Source organism: Sorex fumeus, unplaced genomic scaffold, assembly GCF_029834395.1.
Source record: "Sorex fumeus unplaced genomic scaffold, SorFum_2.1 ptg000157l, whole genome shotgun sequence".
NCBI classification, from domain to species: domain Eukaryota; kingdom Metazoa; phylum Chordata; class Mammalia; order Eulipotyphla; family Soricidae; genus Sorex; species Sorex fumeus.
The window spans coordinates 1,640,754-1,659,678 of record NW_026606214.1 but is presented as its reverse complement, the minus strand read 5'-3'; positions in this window follow the sequence as shown (position 1 = coordinate 1,659,678).

Below are 18,925 nucleotides of genomic sequence, written 5' to 3'. Positions count from 1 at the left end.
AACAATGTTATAAAAACCGGAATTCATTGGAGACTTTAAAGAGATTATGTTCCCGTGTTATTTACAGTTACTGTTAGCTTTAGTAAAGCGCGTCCCTGAAGAGACAAATGACATTTAGAACAATTCTACTGCAATATCATAGGCAGAGAAAAACCACTTGTGGACTCTGGTTACCAATTTTCCTTTTTCTTCAACAACCAAACTTCTCTGTCAAATAGTCACAGAGTACCTCTATTATTTATCTTACGAACACTTCTTTGATCTTTCCTTTATACTTCCTTTAGAAATAGGAGTTTGGGAAGGGGAAAAGTATTAGAATTCCAGCTGGGAGAGTAAGAGTGTGAGTGTTCTGAGATTTATTTGACTGATCAGAATAACTATGTCAATATAGTCTTTAGTACTGCTTTCTGTTTTTGCTCTTCCTTTAAATGTTTATATTTTGGAATATAGATTGTAGAATATTGAAAAATAGTACAAAGAAGTACCATGTAGTCATCCCCCAATTTTCTGCCTGCAAAAAATCTAGACTTTCCTCATAGCAACTCAAAACCCTGACATAATCCCATTATACACAGCCAATAGTTTCAGAAAGACTAACCCATGCCCTCACAAGAAATAAAGGTATTAACCAACTTACAGAATTTGTCTGAGACTCATGTTGTCTCTCACTTTTACAAGCACTTTTTTCTGTTAGAATCCAAGTGTTTGGAGCTAGTTAGCTTAGTTCCATGCCTCCTCCACAGTTCCAGGGTGAATTTATTCTTTTGAATTGGATGGTTCATCTGAAACTGGCACTACCACACTTTAGGGTCTTCTGCAGGTGGAGTAATTGTAAAACGTTCCTGTGACCCTAAGAAATGGACCTACACAAAGAGATAGACACAGAAAGCATAGCATTCTCACTCTCTCTCTCCATGCTCTGTGTGTGTGCGTTTGTGTGTGTGTGTTCCTCTGCCTGTTCCTAGACCATGCTCGCTTCCAACCTTTCCAATCTACCCTTCCCGTGTCACCAATCTCTTTATCTTTGACATTATTCTTCCCTGAGTATCATTTGTAAAAATTAGGTGTGTGTGTGTGTGTGTTTGCGCGCGCGTGCACGCGCGCACACGTGTCTGTGTCTGTGTGCTGTGTGTGTCTTTTCTTCTCTCTTCTTTCTTAAATTAAGGATAATTGTTTATTTTTGTGGTGCTTTGATTACTAAAGGCCGATTTGCTCGAGCGGGCCCAGTAACGTCTCCATTGGAGACTTTGTTGTTACTGTGTCTGGCATATCGAATACTCTCGGTAGCTTGCCGGGCTCTCCGAGAGGGGCGGAGGAATCGAACTCGGGTCAGCCATGTTGGCCGCTTGTAAGGCGACCGCCCTACCCGCTGTGCTATCGCTCCAGAAGACTAAGCAGTTGTGGAATTGGGTAAGGGAAACCTGATGTAAAACCAACCATGACAAACTGTGAGCCTTTGATTATAAAATTGAGATTAGCAAGAAGTGGATGGAGAGGGATCACGAAAGAGGTGGACTCGACATAATGTAGAATAGTGAGGAAGGGTGTCAGGAACTTTGGTGGTGATGAGGTGTAATAAACTGTGTACACCAAAGTAAAAACCACTAGCATTATTGTAAACGAGTGACCTAAACTGCTGTAATGAAAAGGCTTTAATTACATAAAATCAAAGAGAAAAGTAGAGTCTGGTAGACACAAGGGGTCTTTTTGTCTTCATTTATGAGACCATCAAAAGATGGCAGCAAATTGCTCACCACTTACTGCCGATAAGAAACCATCATTGCCACAAATTCCTGGTCTCTTTGTTCAATTCCACCTTTCCAAATTCCAAAATCTACTAAAAATTAATATTCCCATTCAGACTTGCATTTTGTAGCCAACTATGCTTACCAGGAATTATAAGTTCTCTACTATTCCTGGAAAACTCAACACTGCTTAATAATTACCTTACTTTAAAGAACTGACATGAAATATCCTAGAAGTCACACTGCACACACTTGTTTAAAAAGATAATCCTTTAATTTTGTTATAACTGTCTTCCATTCTAATATATACCACACATGATTCTTTAGTGATTCTTCTATGTGTGAGTTCTTGGGTCACTTGTAAGACTTTATAATAAAAAACAATGCTGCAATGAATGCCTTGTGTGTATATGAATTTTATGCTCTAGATTCCTGAGTAATAGGGGAGGTCAAAAGGTAAATGTGGAAGGAGTTGGAGAGATAGCACAGTGGTAAGACGCTTTCCCTGCATTCACCCAACTTGGGCTCAATCCCCTATATGGTCTTCTGAGCACTGCTAGGATCGATCTCTGAGCATAAAGCAAGGAATAAGCCCTGAGAATTCCTAAGTCTGGTTAAAAGACAAACAAATCCAAAAAAGGGGATAAGTATGGGGATAGTTTTGTTGGAGCTTCACTATCTTTCATTCCCACCAGCATGGCACCCATTTGCCAACATTTGTGTTGTCATGTTGAAGATGAATGCAATTTTATGGGTATATGGAGTTTTGCAATTCCCTAGTAACAAAAGCTGGATATCTTTTTGTATGCTTATTTGCCATTGCCTCCCTTTCAGGGTATCTGTTCAATTTTTCGTTATTGCTTGCTTTGTTTTGTCTTCGTTTTCTTTGGGGACCACTCCCAGCTGTGCTGAGGGCTTAAACCTGACTCTGCCTCAGGGATCACTCATGAGAGTGGAATGGTGGGGGGCTTAAGGGACCATACATGGTAGCAGGGATCAAACTGGCTTAGCTGTGTGCAAAGCCAGCACCTCACTATACTAGCTCTCCATCCTCTGGTCTATTTTCAAATTGGGTTGCTCATATTCTTATTTAAGAGATCTTTGTGCATTTTGTAAAGCAGTACATTGTCAGATACATCTTTGGCAAATATTTTCTCCCACTCCGAAGTTTGTCTTCTCACACTCAGCCATGCCTTTCACAGAGCAGAAGTTTTAAATTTTAATGAAGTTTGGCTTATCAATTATTTCTTTATGGATCATGTCTTTGATGTTGCATCTTAAAAGCCTTAATCATATCCATGATCTTAGATTGATTTTACCCTATGATATCGTTTGAGAGCTTAATGATATTGCATTTTACATTTTGAGGGATTCATTTTTTTTCATGTGGATGTCCAATTGTCCAATTATTTCACCACAATTTGTTCTTCCACATTTAAATCTTCGTTCTCATTCTGAGAAGTGAGTAATTTTACTCAGTCTGCTGTTCTAGCATGAGTTATTTTGAATTATTTTATAACTTTGAGGACAATGTTTTATATAAATATATATACTTTTCTGTCCATTTATACTTTATACTTTCCCCCAATATATCTGTATTTGGGGGGTTTCCAATTTTGCACTTTTTAGGTTTTACTCCTAGCTATGCTTGGGAGACTAAGTACAGACTAAACTCAGGATCTTGCATGCACAGAAGAGATACTAGCCCTTGGTGTTAGCTATCCAGTCTGCTAACAATTTTTTTCTTTTTCCCTGAGTTAAAAATGTATTATATATTAGAAATTGTAAGTCTTTTGCATATAATACACATTACAGATATTTTATAAGTGCTTTATTATTTTGTTTGTGGTGTTTGTTCTAAATTTTTTCCAAACTTTTCTGTAGTCAAATATACCTATCTTTTATTATCACCTCTAAATTTTGAACCATAATTCCAAAGTTTTTGCTAGCTCTTAAAGTAACAGTTCACCATACACTATTTGCCTGGTTCTATGTTTTATGTTGAACTTTACCAACCCATTTATAGTTTATTCTTGTATATATGTGGTGTGAAATATGGATCTCATTTTATTTTTTTCCAAGTGACTGCTCAATTCTCCCAGTACCATTTATTTAAAAATCCATCTTTTAAGTACCAGGAGGTTCACTCCATGGCTTGGAGGCCAGACGCACATGCTAGGGGAAAAGGCAGCTCAGATAGAGAAGGGAGCACCAAGTAAAGGGTGTTGGGAGGATTGTCTCAGGATGAGAGATATTTATGCTGAAAGTAGACCATATATTGAACATGATCGCCTCTTTTGCAAACCACAGCACCCAAAAGGAGAGAGAGAACAAAAGGGAATGCCCTGCCACAGGTGGGATGGGGAGAATGGAGGGGCTGGGAGTGGGAGGGATACTGGGATAATTGATGGTGGAGAATGGGCACTTTTGGAGGGATGGGTACTCGATCATTGTATAACTGAAACTCAAGCACAAAAATTTGTAAGTCTACAACTGTACCTCATGGTGTTTCACTAATAAAAAAATAAGTAAATAAAATAAAAAATAAATAAAAATCCATCTTTACCTAGAGTTTGTCTTGATATTATGCCTGAGACATCTGCTTTCTGCTTTGGGGTATTATCAATGTAGTTGGGATCTTCGGATCTTCCTTAGTTCTTCCTCAAAAAGTGCTATTTAAATGAGAAGCTTTTATCATTTTATTGCCAATGAAGTTTTGCTTCTCCTTCACATGCTGAATTAACTAGGACCACTTGTCAAAAGGGCATACACTTGGATGCTGTCGCTCCATCTCAGACTACTTCCTTGTGGCTGTAAGCTGTAGTGAAGGAGATTGGTGTATTTAATACCTTTTGTAGAATGTTCTCTTTTATTTGCAATTCATCATAGCTGTTGAAATTATCACTCTCAGAGGAATCAGGTTCTTCCTGGATAGCAGTATTTCCTGATTCCATCTAGACAGTAGTCTACAGGTTATAGACTATGGGAGTGGATAAATATATTTATTATCTGCCTTATTAATTGCTCTGTCTTCACAGTCAAGTACCATAGGCAAGAAAGTAAACCTTTTATGAGTGTGAATGAGTAGTGAATAATTAGTAAATTATTTCAATTCCAGTGTTGGAGAAGCTATGATACCTGATTAGCCAATGCTAAATATCTATTTGTCAATCATAGTTAGGCAAAAAGAACAGCATTGCCAATGTTTATTCCTCCTATAGACTACCTACAGTGAATCCAAAATTTTGTCAGGATAATTCACATCTATCAACTAACTGAATTTTCTTTAAAACCTCATGACCCAGTTTACTATGAACTTAACAGTAAGGGAGAAGGAAACAAAGACAGCTTCACTGATTTAATATAAGCTACCAAGTAAGCCATGTCTTTGGGTTTTAACTTTCCACATCTTTCTCAACAGTTAATTGAGAAGTTATGATTTTTCCCCCTGAAGAATAAAGAACTTAGGAGAGGGTGTGTTAGTAACAAGTTCCCATGACCAACCCATCACTATGGCTCATGGTATAATAATTTACTGCTATTTACAAGCTATTTCTTGAGAACTTATCAGAACTTTACTGCTTCTTACAATATTATTAGCATACCCTGTCTGTAACAGGCAATAAATAATTCAGACTGAATTTGGCAAAAGCAAATGTTTGTCCTTTCCCACTTTCTGTTGGCTTGGGAGGAAATTATTTTTCCTCTTCAATTGTTTACTGAACAAAATGCATTTACATTGTTTTCTAAGCCAGTTGTGTGGTCTGGTCTATTTTTCCCCATTGCATCGATGAATAAATTGTGCAAAAGCTGCTTCTCCAGTAACAAGAGATCCTGCTAAGAAAACATTCAGTTAGACTCACACAAAAGCACACTAATCTAATATCTGGTTCAGATTTAAGAAATCAATTCTCTTCTGCTTCCAAAAAAGTCATTTTTATTCTGGAAGATAAGCTATTGTAGACAAACATGGAAAATGAAAATCTTCACTCAGAACCATTCTGGGTTTTCAGATGGACCAACAATTGTATTTAATATGCATAAATACAGGTCAAAAGTAGTTTCAAATAATGATGGTATTTTCTTAGGACTTATTGAATCCTTTTTGATAAAAACATGATGATGAAAATACCATGCAATTGTCTAGAATATTTTATTGCCAGCTCATTGCGGACCTGAGCTTGGGAAAGTTATGATGCAGGAGAAGATAAGGAATTACTTGGATTTGGAGTCGAATCTGCACATTCAATTTCCATCAGAAGGACATGTAAATCTCTTACTCTTACAGGGAATCAGTCATCTTACTTTCTGTACAACATGAAGCTTTAAATGCTATTTATACATGGAAGTTTTCTCTATGCTCTGAAACAGACTTTGTAAGGGAGGTAAATACAGTGATGACTAAGTGAATTACCTAAGACAAAATCAGGGTGAGTTTTCATATGTCCTTACATAAGGAGAAAGATGAAACAGAAAGTTAGGGAACTCAGGTCTCTCTTGATAGTCTTTCAGCATTTTTTAAATTCATAGAACTTTGTCCTCATAAAGGTTATGAAAATTGACCAAGAATTTTTAAAATAACTCTATTGAGGCAAAAACTTTCAATACATTTGTGGCCCATAGTGTAGGATGTTGGTTGTTTTTCTGTCCTCTGGCATCATCCTCATTACTTTTGTGTCTTTAAGGTATCACCAACATTTCATTTATGGCCTCCGACTTACCCTCATACCCATCATGGTAAAGCACAGCATTTTTATAAGGGTAGCTGCTAAGAATTCTCCTTCCCATGAACATCTCACCCTTTATCCAATTTGGTGGCTACTCCATGGCTAGATCCCTTGAAATATGAATAGACCAAATTTAATTCTACTCTATGAAGTGTAATTCAAAGATTTAATACATATGGAAGAATATTATTTGTCTCTTTACTTATTTGGGTCACCTACCAAATGTGCCCAGTGTCACTCACAATGATACTTAGGCAGCTGGGACAGATGATGCAATTCTAGGGTTCCAGGATATGAATAGGATTGAGCTTTTCAGTGCTAAAAAACAGTAGGGGTGCCCAAACAGTGCTTGGGTAATTTCAGAACTACATTCAGATGTATTCATGAGTCCATGTGGTATCAGAATTATAACTTGAGTCCTGGTGCATGCAAAGCTTGCACACTTGACCACTAAACTATCTCCTGCTACTCATTATTTTTGAAATAATATTTTAGACATTATTAAATGTCCTCACCGGGACCCTTGGAGGAGGGAAGATTGAGTTTCCCTCTCTGCCCCGAACAGAGCCCCAACAGGTGAAGACCTCCAGAACCCAGCCAAAGCCATGCTGAGACCACTCTCCACATGCTTGGATGAGGAACCGGCAGAGGAACCCAGGTGTATGGGACCCGGGGCTGAGATCTCCAAGCCTGCTCGGTTCAGGACTGGGCCTCCTCCACCCAGCTCCACCACCTTCCAGTAGCTAGACAGTTACACCCACCAACTGCCTTGTAACCCCATCAATGGCCAGGATCCAGAGTACCTAAAGCCAATCTCCCAGAAGCACGTGGCTGCGAGTGCAGTCACGCAACCTCTTATTCTCAAGTTCTCACTATCAGATAACCTGGCAGGCTACTGAGAATATCATACCTTCCTACGTGCCTGTCTAGGAACACCTGTAAAGATGATTAGAGGCTGCCCCAAAAGCTTCCATCCCTCTCGGAAAGCCCGGCAAGCTACCGAGAGTATCCCGCTCACACCACAGAGCCTGAAAAGCTAACTGTGGCATACTCGGTATGTCCAAAACAGTAACAATGAACGGTCCTCATTTCCCTGATCCTGAAGGAGTCCCCAATATGTCATCGGGCACGTGACAGGGACAAATAAAGACATTACTGGGCCCGCTCGAGCAAATTCATGAACAACGGGATAATAGTGATAGTGATTTTAGAGATGTTTATTAAATTGTTTATTATAATTGTTTATTAAATACATAATTTTCATTTTTACTTTTTTTAAAACGTGACAGCAAAAAACAAAAGTCAAATGTAATTTCCACCTTATTTCCATTGGCTATTGCTACTTTAGATTTTGTTGTTTACATATTACTAGCACTAGTAATAAGTTCAGATTGCTTTTCTCATGACTTGTGACCTTCAGATTTTCTTATTACTAGCATCTTTCAATTCTGACCATCCTAATTCATTGAGACACTCCTAAAATTGGCACTGAAGAGAGACTCTAGATTTCTCTTCTTCTGAGGAGTTTACATGATTCATTACAGATTTACTGACCCTTGCCTTAGTGCAAGCTATTCACATCAAAAGGCATTTGTAGATTTGTAGATGTTACCTTGACAAGTATCTCCATTGCAAGAGACCTCTATTGGCCTTCGCCTAAAATCTTAGAGGGACCATTACCACTGTCATTTCACTTCAGAACAGAGATGAGCTTCTGTCTGCCCTCATAGTGGAGTTAAGCTGATAATATGTAAGGTTATATCACTTATAATACAATACAGCAAACCACATGCTCTAATTTTTACCATCTATAGCATGGGTATAGCCCTCCATGATCACCTGATGGACAGAGTTCTAAAGTTGTTTGAGAACCATATACCACTGAAACTAAAACAAAAAAAAACAAACAAAAAAAAACCCCAGATAATGGAATAATCAAGTGCATTGAGATCATACTTCTGCCCATCAGCTTACCTCAGGGGAAAACAACAAAGATGAAACAACAGATAAGATGAAATCAGTGATGTGGCACCCCAGAAGCACCGGACATGGAAAGGAGGGTCAGGAATAGTCCTGACAGAGTGCTGAAAATCCCGTGAGCCAAGACAAATGTTCTTTGTGAACCCACAGAAGATCAACATCCTCCAATAAAATATTTCCTACTATTATAAAGCCCGCAAATCTTTAGAAAAGCCTTTGTGTGGAATATAGCAAACATTTCAGTACATCTTTCTCAGCAAGGATCTTGAAGCACCACAGGGGTGAATTTTAAATATGGTCTTGTTAACATCTCTCTTTTCACAGTGCAGAAAATGCAGAGTGTCGCTCAGAATTCTCCTGGAACAGGAAACGACGTAGAAGGCTGGAATCTTTCATCACTCTGAGTACAAAACACATGCAAAGTGGTCACCCACAGGATTCAAAGTCATTACCCAACAGCACCTGAACTGCTCAGGTGAATTTCTAAAGCAATTTCTCTGAAAGTCATAGACAGTTTTCAATAATCAGTGGTATTGTTACACAAGACAGGAGTTACATTGTTACACAAGACAGCCTGTCTTGGAAAACTCTTGAGCTTATTTGCCAACATGGCTGGGTGCAAGCCGCAGGCAACCACAAGCAAACGTCCAAGCTCTCAAAGCAGTGCAGAGAAGCGATCAAGGAAGACCTCAAAGAGAGAAGAGCAGCAGTGCTGGTAGAAGACAGAAAAAGCATTCACAACAACCGCCTGTCCTTCGCCAACTACAAGACCAAGATGACTGCTCTCTGATGTTCTAATAGCTCTAACACATCTTCCAGAAGGGCAATGGAGAAGATTATTCATGACTTCTACTCAGATCTCTTCAATAGCCACGTCCACATGCCCACATACCAAATTCCGCAGGATGGATATGTCATTCCCAACGTTCTCTTTCAAAATTCGACACGCCATTTCGTCGGTAAAGAAGCAAACAGCACCCAGCCCAGACAAGGTCAGACAGGAACACCAGAAGAATCTGCCATAGGTACTCATCAGTACACTGACTCAGCTCTTCACACGCTGCCTGTCTGAATGTAAGGTTCCATCCCAATGGAAAACCAGCAGGACTGTACTACTGTACAAGAAGGGAGACATCCACGACATTGGCAACTATCGCCCTATTTGCTTATTGTCTGTCATCTACAAGCTGTTCACTCGAGTCATCCTGAATAGGATTGGCAGAACACCAGATGAAGGACAACCATGCGAGCAAGTCTGTTTCTGAAAAGAATTTAGCACAATTGACCATATCCAGGACTGGAGCGATAGCATAGCCGGTAGGGCGTTTGCCTTACATGCAGCCTACATGGCCTAGCCGAGTTCTATTCCTCTGCCCCTCTTGGAGAGCCCAGCAAGCTACCGAGAGTATCTTGCCCGCAAGGCAAAGCCTGGCCAGCTACCCATGACGTATTCAATATGCCAAACACAGTAACAAGTCTCACAATGTTACTGGGCCCACTCAAGCAAATCGATGAACAACAGAAAGACTGTGACTGTGACTGTGACTGTGACCATATCCACATGGATAACCTAAGCTCATTTAGGTTTCTCAGGAGTTCAAGATGCCGCTCTCTCTAACATTCAGTGATTTAAAGAAGGCCTTTGATTCTGTTGAGACTGAAGTAGTCATCGAAGCCCTAGTCAAACATGGCGTTCAAACTCAATACATCAGGATCCTCCATGAGCTGTTTGCGGATTCACTACCAGGATCTCACCACTCTACAAGGAAATGATCAGATCATCCATGTCCAGAGAGGGGTTCTGCAGGGTGATACCATTTCACCGATACTCTTCAGTGCCACCTTCAAGAACATTATGCGATGACTGGAATGGGAAGAAATGGGAGTGAAGATAGACGATCGGCAACTACACCACCTCTGCTTTGCTGATGATATTGTTCTAATAACACCAAACATTAGCCAAGCAGAACAAATGCTAGTCAACTTCGACTGTGAATATGAAAAGGTCGGACTACAGTGGAATCTCACAAAGACAATGTTTATGAGAAACAGTCTCATTACTGACGTTCCATTCACTCTCAATGGAATGAACATCTCTGAATGCAACAGTTATGTATACCTAGGTCAAGAAGTCAACATGACAAATGACCTGGCACCTGAATTGCACAGGAGGAAGAGAGCGGCTTGGAATGCCTTCAAGAGTGTCAAAGAAATAGCTAAGAGGACAAAGAAGCTCTGGCTCTGGGCACATCTCTTCGATTCCACTGTTTTTCCTGCATTAACATATGCCTAAGAGACCTGGGCCCTACAAAAACAGGATGAGAACGATATTCGGGTCTCCCAAAGAGGAATTGAAAGAGCTATACTTAGAGTAACCCGTTTCACTCAAATGAGAGAAAGAATCCGGAGTTCCAACCTCCATTGATGGTCAAGAATCAGGGACGCTGTCTTGTTTGCCAAGATGTCAAAAATCAGGTGGGCTGGATACGTAATGAGATTTGGAGATGACCACTGGACTAGAGCCATTACCGACTGGATTCCATGGGACATCAAAAGATCGCACGGCTGCCCATCTACGAGATAGTCAGACTTCTTCATCAAGACCCTGAATGATCGGTTTGAGGTTCCTAGAACAAACAGACACCATTAGGCTACACTAGTACACGATAGGGATGAATGGAGACGTTACTGGAACCTGCTTGAGCAAATCGATAAGTAATAGGATGTCAAGTGATCAAGTAATTGTTACCCAATACAGGGATGTGTTTAAGAGGAGTTCCTAATTATTTAAATGTCAACCAGAAGGAAGCAGGGAGCTTGACTTCACCTGTGAAATAACAGGAGACATATTATTGAGGGATATCTTTAATGGGTATTAAAGTTTGGGGTGGATGGTATTGGTCAGATTCCCAAGGGACTAAATGTAAAATGTACTAAAGACAATCTGTTTTTCCACTAATGCCTCTTCTAAAGAGAGGCTCTAGGTAGAATCTGTGAGTAGCAATCTAAATACTGAAATAAAAATTACATGTTCATAAGTAGATTTGTCAGATAATATTCAAGCACCTATATTATTTCAAGAAGAAAACTTGGTGTTCACCAATGTATGAATAGATGCAAAAATTGGATATTCATTGAGATGTTATAAAATGGAACAAATAACTGATAAATATTCTAATATTTAGAATATCTCAAAAACCTTATCTTTAGAAAAATAAATCAGAAAGTGATAGTATGCGTTTTATTTACATGATGCTTTAGGATAGAAAAAAATCTAAAATTGTTTAGCCGAAACTAAATAATGGCAGAGTGGCAGCTGTCAGTAGGGGTGAAAATTAACTGGATTTAGAGGAAATTTTCAAGAATAATGTTCTTTTTGTGAGTAGAATATGATTTGCACAAATGTATACAGTAGTGGTTCGATTCCCACCCCTCTAGGAGAGCCTGGCAAGCGACCGAGAGTATCTCACCTGCACAGCAAAGCCTGGCAAGCTACCTGTGATGTATTTGATATGCCAAACACAGTAAGAAGTGTCACAATGGAGACATTACTGGGCCTGCCCAAACAAATCGATGAACAACGGGAGGATAGTTACAGTGACAGTGACATAATATCTATTTTCTATTACAAAAGTTATTCATAATTTAAAAGATTAGAGGAAAACTAACATATCCCAAGTTTAAATGAAATTTCGTTAAACCACATTCACCAAAGTCTGTGTCTGTAGGACCAATCTGACAATCTGATTTCAAGATTTACCCATGTATAACATGTTCCATATTTCAGGGGAGATTTGAATAAAATTTTTATCCTTGGTCATTTTCCCTAGAAAGAAGGGAGCAAAGAAAATGGAGTCTGGAAGTGGATGGGCTTTTATAACCACAGAAAGATTTTTAACACAAAGAAACAGAAAAAAAATTCAATCCCCTATCTGGCATCTCAGTTCACAGACTGCAGACTGCTGCAGTGATAATTGGCCTTTAATGGTTCCATTATGAGTGAGCAACTAACATATTATTTAGAATATAATTTTGTAAAAAATAAAGCCCAGAGTTTTTGGTCACTTTTCCAAGGGGACTGACATCTAGAAAAAGTGTCTTCTATTTCAAACAGATTGATATTAAAACTTACACCGCTATAAAATAGAAAGATAAACTGGTTTTATTGCATGTCTTTCCACTTCCTTGATAGTCTGGCAGTAAAATTTAGTTTTTGGTTCTAATGATTCATCATATTCAGTATGGTAAATGATGAGTAAGTAAATATGAATGTGGATCATTGAAAGCAGTTTCTCTTCTACATATGTTATGAATTTTTCAAGAATTGAAAATGACTTGTAGTTCATGTAAAACTGGCCTCAAAGACCAAAAGAACATGAAGCATATAATAATTTTTTTTTACTGTTTGTGGTCTTCGTCATCATTAATATCAGATTTAATGATACCTGGATAATAGATTATCTTCAATTAGACCTCAAGTCAGTAAGAAGAGGGTAATAATGGTGGTGGTGATGGTGATGATGGTAATGACGTAGGTGGCAGTATACTTCCTTATGAAAATGTTGACTGACAAGGAGAATGTGGACAGGGAATTTATTGCCCACAACAATTTCCCACTAAATCTTTAAGCTCAGAATCAGACCACTTTTCACTACCCTGCTCATTGCAAGCCAGTAACACCAAGCATATGCTCCTTGCATAACTCGCAAACCCATTCAATATTATTATCCACGACCTGGACATGTACATTTTCCATGGATAAGATCAACCATTACAGGTTTATTTTTATTATATCAGAGTTCTACCTGGCATGAAGAGTAAGTTCAGAATGAGAAAGGAACAATTTAAACTTATTTAAAATTTTTCAATGTTTAAAAAATATTAAGCCTAGGCTATTTATTAGGTGTAAGAGAGACAAAAGTACTTACCAATTAAATAATTAGTGATCTATTAACATGTGATAGACATGCTAATGTATCATTTCTTCACTACTTTAAAGCTCCATGAATTATTTCTTTGCTAAAATTGCTATATTATAGGACACGTTGGTTCTCAAAAGCTCAAAAGACTGCAGTTAAAGTTTTTATTTTGAGAGAAATCATTGAAAGAATCAACTGACCTTGCTCTTCTCTGTCTTGAGTCAGAAAATAAACAGAGAAAATGTATCTTAGTGGTTTGCAAGTGATTCAGAGCAGGATGCCCAGCTATTAGAAAACCATCGATTGGGCTGGAGGAAATGAGTTGGCTGCAGCATGAGATATAAGCCAATGTCCAGAATTGTGAGGTCAGGGAAGAATGCCAAGGTATATTGCATTTCTTGGCAGGAATTTAAGCTCATTGCTAAAGGGCCGATGTTATTCTGAGTTCAGAAGTTCCAACGTTTGAAAAACTCCTAACTTGATATTAAAATTTTTCATTGAATCTTTCTATCTTTCAAAATTCTTGATACTGCTGCAAAACTCACCTCTGATTTTGCAGTCCCCAAGTCCAATTTTTTCATTTAAAATTGTCTTTACAATGACTATTTTTGAATTGACCATCAACTTTGTCCATAAACTATTTTTAGAAATATACCTTCTTCTGAAAAATCTGCAAATATTCCAATAATAGTACTCAGAAAAATATTAATAATTCAAGAATTTTGAAGGCATCAGCCACTCCTGAGCATACTACTTCAAGTAATGTATATTGGGAAAGGTCACAACTATATGGGAAACAAACTGACATCGGTTCTATTCTGGGTTTGACTTTTGAGTGACCTTGAACAGTTCACTCAATTTTTCTGCAGTTCAGTTTGCTCAGGTTTCAAAAATTTGGCATGATAATACCAGGATGTTGTGACAAGTCATTAGATTAGCAAGACACTCTGGACTCCAGAGACACTAGCTAATGTGGAAATAGAGGGATCCAGGACATGCCTCAGCAATATGTCCCACTCGTATCCTATGGGCAAGCTTCTTCTTTGATTCTCTCCTCACTACTTTAAAGCCCCACAAATTATTCCTTTCAAACAATGAATTGCTCTATTAGAAATACAATAAAAAACTCAGTTACAGAAGACAGGATAAATGGATACTTTACTGAATAGTTCATTTCAATTCAACACAAGAGAGATTGAGTACTTATAGAAAGTACATTCTTAGTTTGATGATAATCCATGCTACCCTAATACTGAAATGGTTTCCTAATTCTGTCTCCTTTTCCTAACCATAAGAACCTAAGAGTGTTTTAAAAAGAGTACTTTAAAGTTGCCGAATAATTACCAGTTACAAGGCACTTTTGCTGACATAATACCATTTTGTTCTTACTTCACAAAACATGTTTTATTAGTACCCTCCATTTATAGACTAGAAAACCGAGTGAGGATTGACAAAGACTCAGAACTGATCAAGTAGTGAGGATCATAACCGTCACTCAATGTTACATCATTTTATGTCTAGTCACTCACTCAGAAGATCACCAAAGTGACAGTTGTCATATGTGAGCAAATATTTGACATAATTTGACATACCTGTTAAAGGTGCAGCTTCCAGTGACTCCTCCCCTCATCGATCACCCAATGACATAGCTCAATTATTTCACATTAAGGGCTTAAGTGAGTGGCTCTGCTGTTTTCAGTTCTGGACCACAGAAAATGTGCCCACAGTGTGGACTAAGGATCAGAGTGAAAAGACCTACAGAAACTCAATAAGGCACCCTCTGTCAGGCCAAGAAATCTAGATAGCTAAAAAGAACTTTATGACATTCAGTTATTAGATGATTAAGCCATTGTGATGAGGGACTGACAAAATGCAACATGCTTACACACTTCAAGAACAAGTATTTAAGTACTACTTGGCTACAACCCAGCTCTGACTCCTATTATCCAGCAAAGTACTAAGGTAGATTGCAGTAAAATAGTCATTATAAACCAGTGTTCCTTAACCACACTTCTATTGACATTTTGGACCAGATAATTGGTGTGTGTGTGTGTGTGTGTATGTGTGTGTGTGTGTGTGTGTGTGTGTGTGTGTGTGTGTGTGTGTAGACTGATTCTTATATTGTGGAATACTTATCAGTGTCCAAAGCATCTAGCAGCCATGAGATGGTAGCACATCCTTCCTAGCTACAAAAGTGAAAAAGGTCCCAGACTTTTGAATATCATCTACGGCATAAATCACCCTTGACTGGGAACCACTGTGTGATGTTTTATTGCATAACTCAGGGCACTGGAGAGATCAATCCATCAAAGTAAAATTTATTCTTACTACTAGTTACTTGAAAAGGAACCATAAGAAATTCTGCCCGTTCGTGGCTCTTAAGGATTATATTCACTAGAAAAAAATCGTATTTGCAGATGTAGCAATAATATAGTATCAATGACTGACAAAAAGTGGTTCCTAAGGGTGTATTTCCAATGAGAGGTACTCAGCGTAGACCTCTGGAGTAGTCCTGAATTTAGGGTCTTACATTTAAAAGAGTGCTAATCCAGGAGTGATAAGCACAATGGGTAGGGCATTTGCTTTGCACGTGGCTGACTTGGGTTAGATTCCTTCATCCCTCTCGGAGAGCCTGGCAAGCTACCGAGAGTATCCTGCCCACATGGCAGAGCCTGGCAAGCTCCCTGTGGTGTACTTAATATGCCAAAAACATAACAAAAAGTCTCACAATGGAGACATTATTGGTCTCAAGCAAATCCATGAACAATGGGAGGACAGTGCTACAGTGCTACATTTAAAAGGAAATTTCACCTAGATCAGACATGATGGCTGACGGACTGGATACTCCAGCAGAAAGGGGATTTTGCCCTGAACACAGCTGACTAGGAGTTAGATCCCTGGCACCACAAATGGTCCCCAAGACCCTGTTAAGAGAGAACCTTGAGCACAAAACTCGAAGTAAGCCTTGACAGTAGCCGGGTGTGACAAAAACCAAGCCCCAACCAGAACAGAAATGAAGGCTGATGATTAATGAAGGCTGAGAAGCACAATTGGGAATAGCTGTGGGAGCCAACAAGAGAAGTTTCAGGGACATGTTCTCCAGCGCAGAAGAGAGCAGGAAAATGGAACAGCCAGCAGCCTGAGGGAGAGACAGCTGTTTAGGACGAGAATATGAGCACTTACTGCTGTGGACACAGCAAGCAGGTGGCAGGGAGAGAGAACACAGAGATAGGATGAGACAGAGGAGGCAGAATACACTCTCTGGGAAAGCTTTGTTTCAGAAGGAATGAAACCTGGAGCTCTGAAGCAAAGCAGGGGAAGGAAACTTTAAGCTCATGGGTTCACAGAATGGTCCCAGTATCCTACAGCCTGGCTCCCACCCAGAAAAGGTGTAAAGCTATTCTCCTGATGAAATGGAATGACTGAAAATTCTATGTCATGCTGGACTGATAGTACATGAAGAGGGTTCTTGTCTTGCATATGGCTGACCTCTATTTCATCCCTATCACTTCCCTGAGAACCTCTAGGAGTAATCCCTGAGCACAGAGCCAGGAGTAATCCCTGAGCACAGAGTCAGGAATAAGTCTTGAGCACAGAGCCAGGAGTAATTCCTGAGCAAAGAGCCAGGAATAACTCCTGGGCATTGCCAGGAGTGGCCCAAATACAAATAAAAAAGGGGGGGGAAGAAAATTATACGTTGTACATGGGGAGGAACTTGTTACTGTGTTTGTCATATCGAATACGTCACGGGTAGCTTGCCAGACTCTGCCGTGTGGGCGAGATACTCTCGGTAGCTTGCCAGGCTCTCCGAGAGGGGCAGAGGAATCAAACTCTGGTCAGCCATGTTGGCCGCTTGTAAGGCAAACTCCCTACCGCTGTCCTATTGCTCCAGTAACAACAAGTCTTATGATGGAGACGTTACTGGGCCCGCTCGAGCAAATCGATGAACAACTGGAGGACCGTGACCATGAATGGGGAGGAAATGGTACAAAGGCCCAGAACTTTGCTTTCTGTTACCTGGCAGCCCTGAACAAAGAATGGTCCCAGACACGAATCTGTCTTGGGATGCTGGCACTTTCTGAACAACTCATAGAAATGAGCCTACTTTCCCTTAAGACCTGTTGAGGCCAGATGACTCTTCCAAACAGTGACCTTTATTATGCAGGAAGTTGGTGCAGGCAACAAATCAACTGCCCATCTAGGGCAGCGCAAAGCAAAGATCATGGTCATGGTCCTCCCGTTGTTCATCGATTTGCTCGAGCAGGCCCAGTAACGTCTCCATTGGAGACTTTGTTGTTACTGTGTTTGGCATATCGAATACGTCACGGGGAGCTTGCCAGGCTCTGCCATGTGGGCGAGATACTCTCAGTAGCTTGCCGGGCTCTCCGAGAGGGGCAGAGGAATCGAACTCTGGTCGGTCGGCCATGTTGGCCGCTTGTAAGGCAAACGCCCTACCGCTGTGCTATCACTCCAGCCCGCTTGACTCTGTGGCACAATGGAGAGCGCATTGGACTTCTAGACTAGATGGAGGCGCAAAGCAAAATATTTATTACTGGTGTCAATATCCGCACATAGCTAATATTACGCTCCCCTCCAAAAGCTATGGAACAAAGGACACGGGGATGAGCTGTGATGTTCCATTGGCTGGTAAGTCAGGGTGAGCTGACTTCGCGCCCCAGGTGGCCTCTTTCTCCATTACCAATGCTTCCTGGAATGCCATCTTCCCAGCATGTGTACAGAACCCAAAGCTTCCAGCACAGGGCTTCGCAAGTGCCCACTTCTATCAATGTAATAGTTTCCACATTTGTGATTTTTTATCCTTCACTCCATTTAAGACACACGGAAATATTCAGGCTGCAGAAAGCCAGCTTGAAATGTGTGAAACAGCATCCCACCCCCACTCCCTTCAAAAAAAAGTGTGTGAGTGGGGGGCGTTCAAGTAACAATCAAATAAACGAACCTGGAGAAGAGGCCAAAAAAATGTCTTGTGTGGGTAGCATTTAAATTGGTAGCTAAGGCTGTTTGGTTATCTGGAGGGGCCTCTGATTTCAAGCCTTTGGATAGAGATAGCAGCTGCTGTTACCTGGGCTGCGCTAAAGGAGAAGTGGTTTAATAGATAGAGGAACTTGCAGCCATTAGCATTCTGCAATACTGACAAAGGCTTAGACGGATGGTTTCTGTCCTCAGCCATAGGAGCTGGGGTGGGTGGGGGACACAGAAGGGGACAGGCTGAAGTCACTGTATAGAGAAGTGCTACCATTTAATTCCACTGACCTTACAGCACGAGTTGAGTTCTTGGAAACATCCTCTACCCCCACCTCCGCTTAAGAAAAAATGGTCTTGGACAAAACCTTTGTCCTTTGTCTTTTGTTTTTCAGTTCATGAAAGGAATGCCAGGAGCAAATCTCCACTCCTCAGTGCCATCCATGTCAGATCCCAAAGGTCACATGTGTTTGGTGTGGCTGCCCCTGAATGCTTTTGTGGGAAACTTTTAAAATAAGATTACATTTCAGTGTTGTCACAATGTATAAATGTGCCATCCCTAAGTTCTACC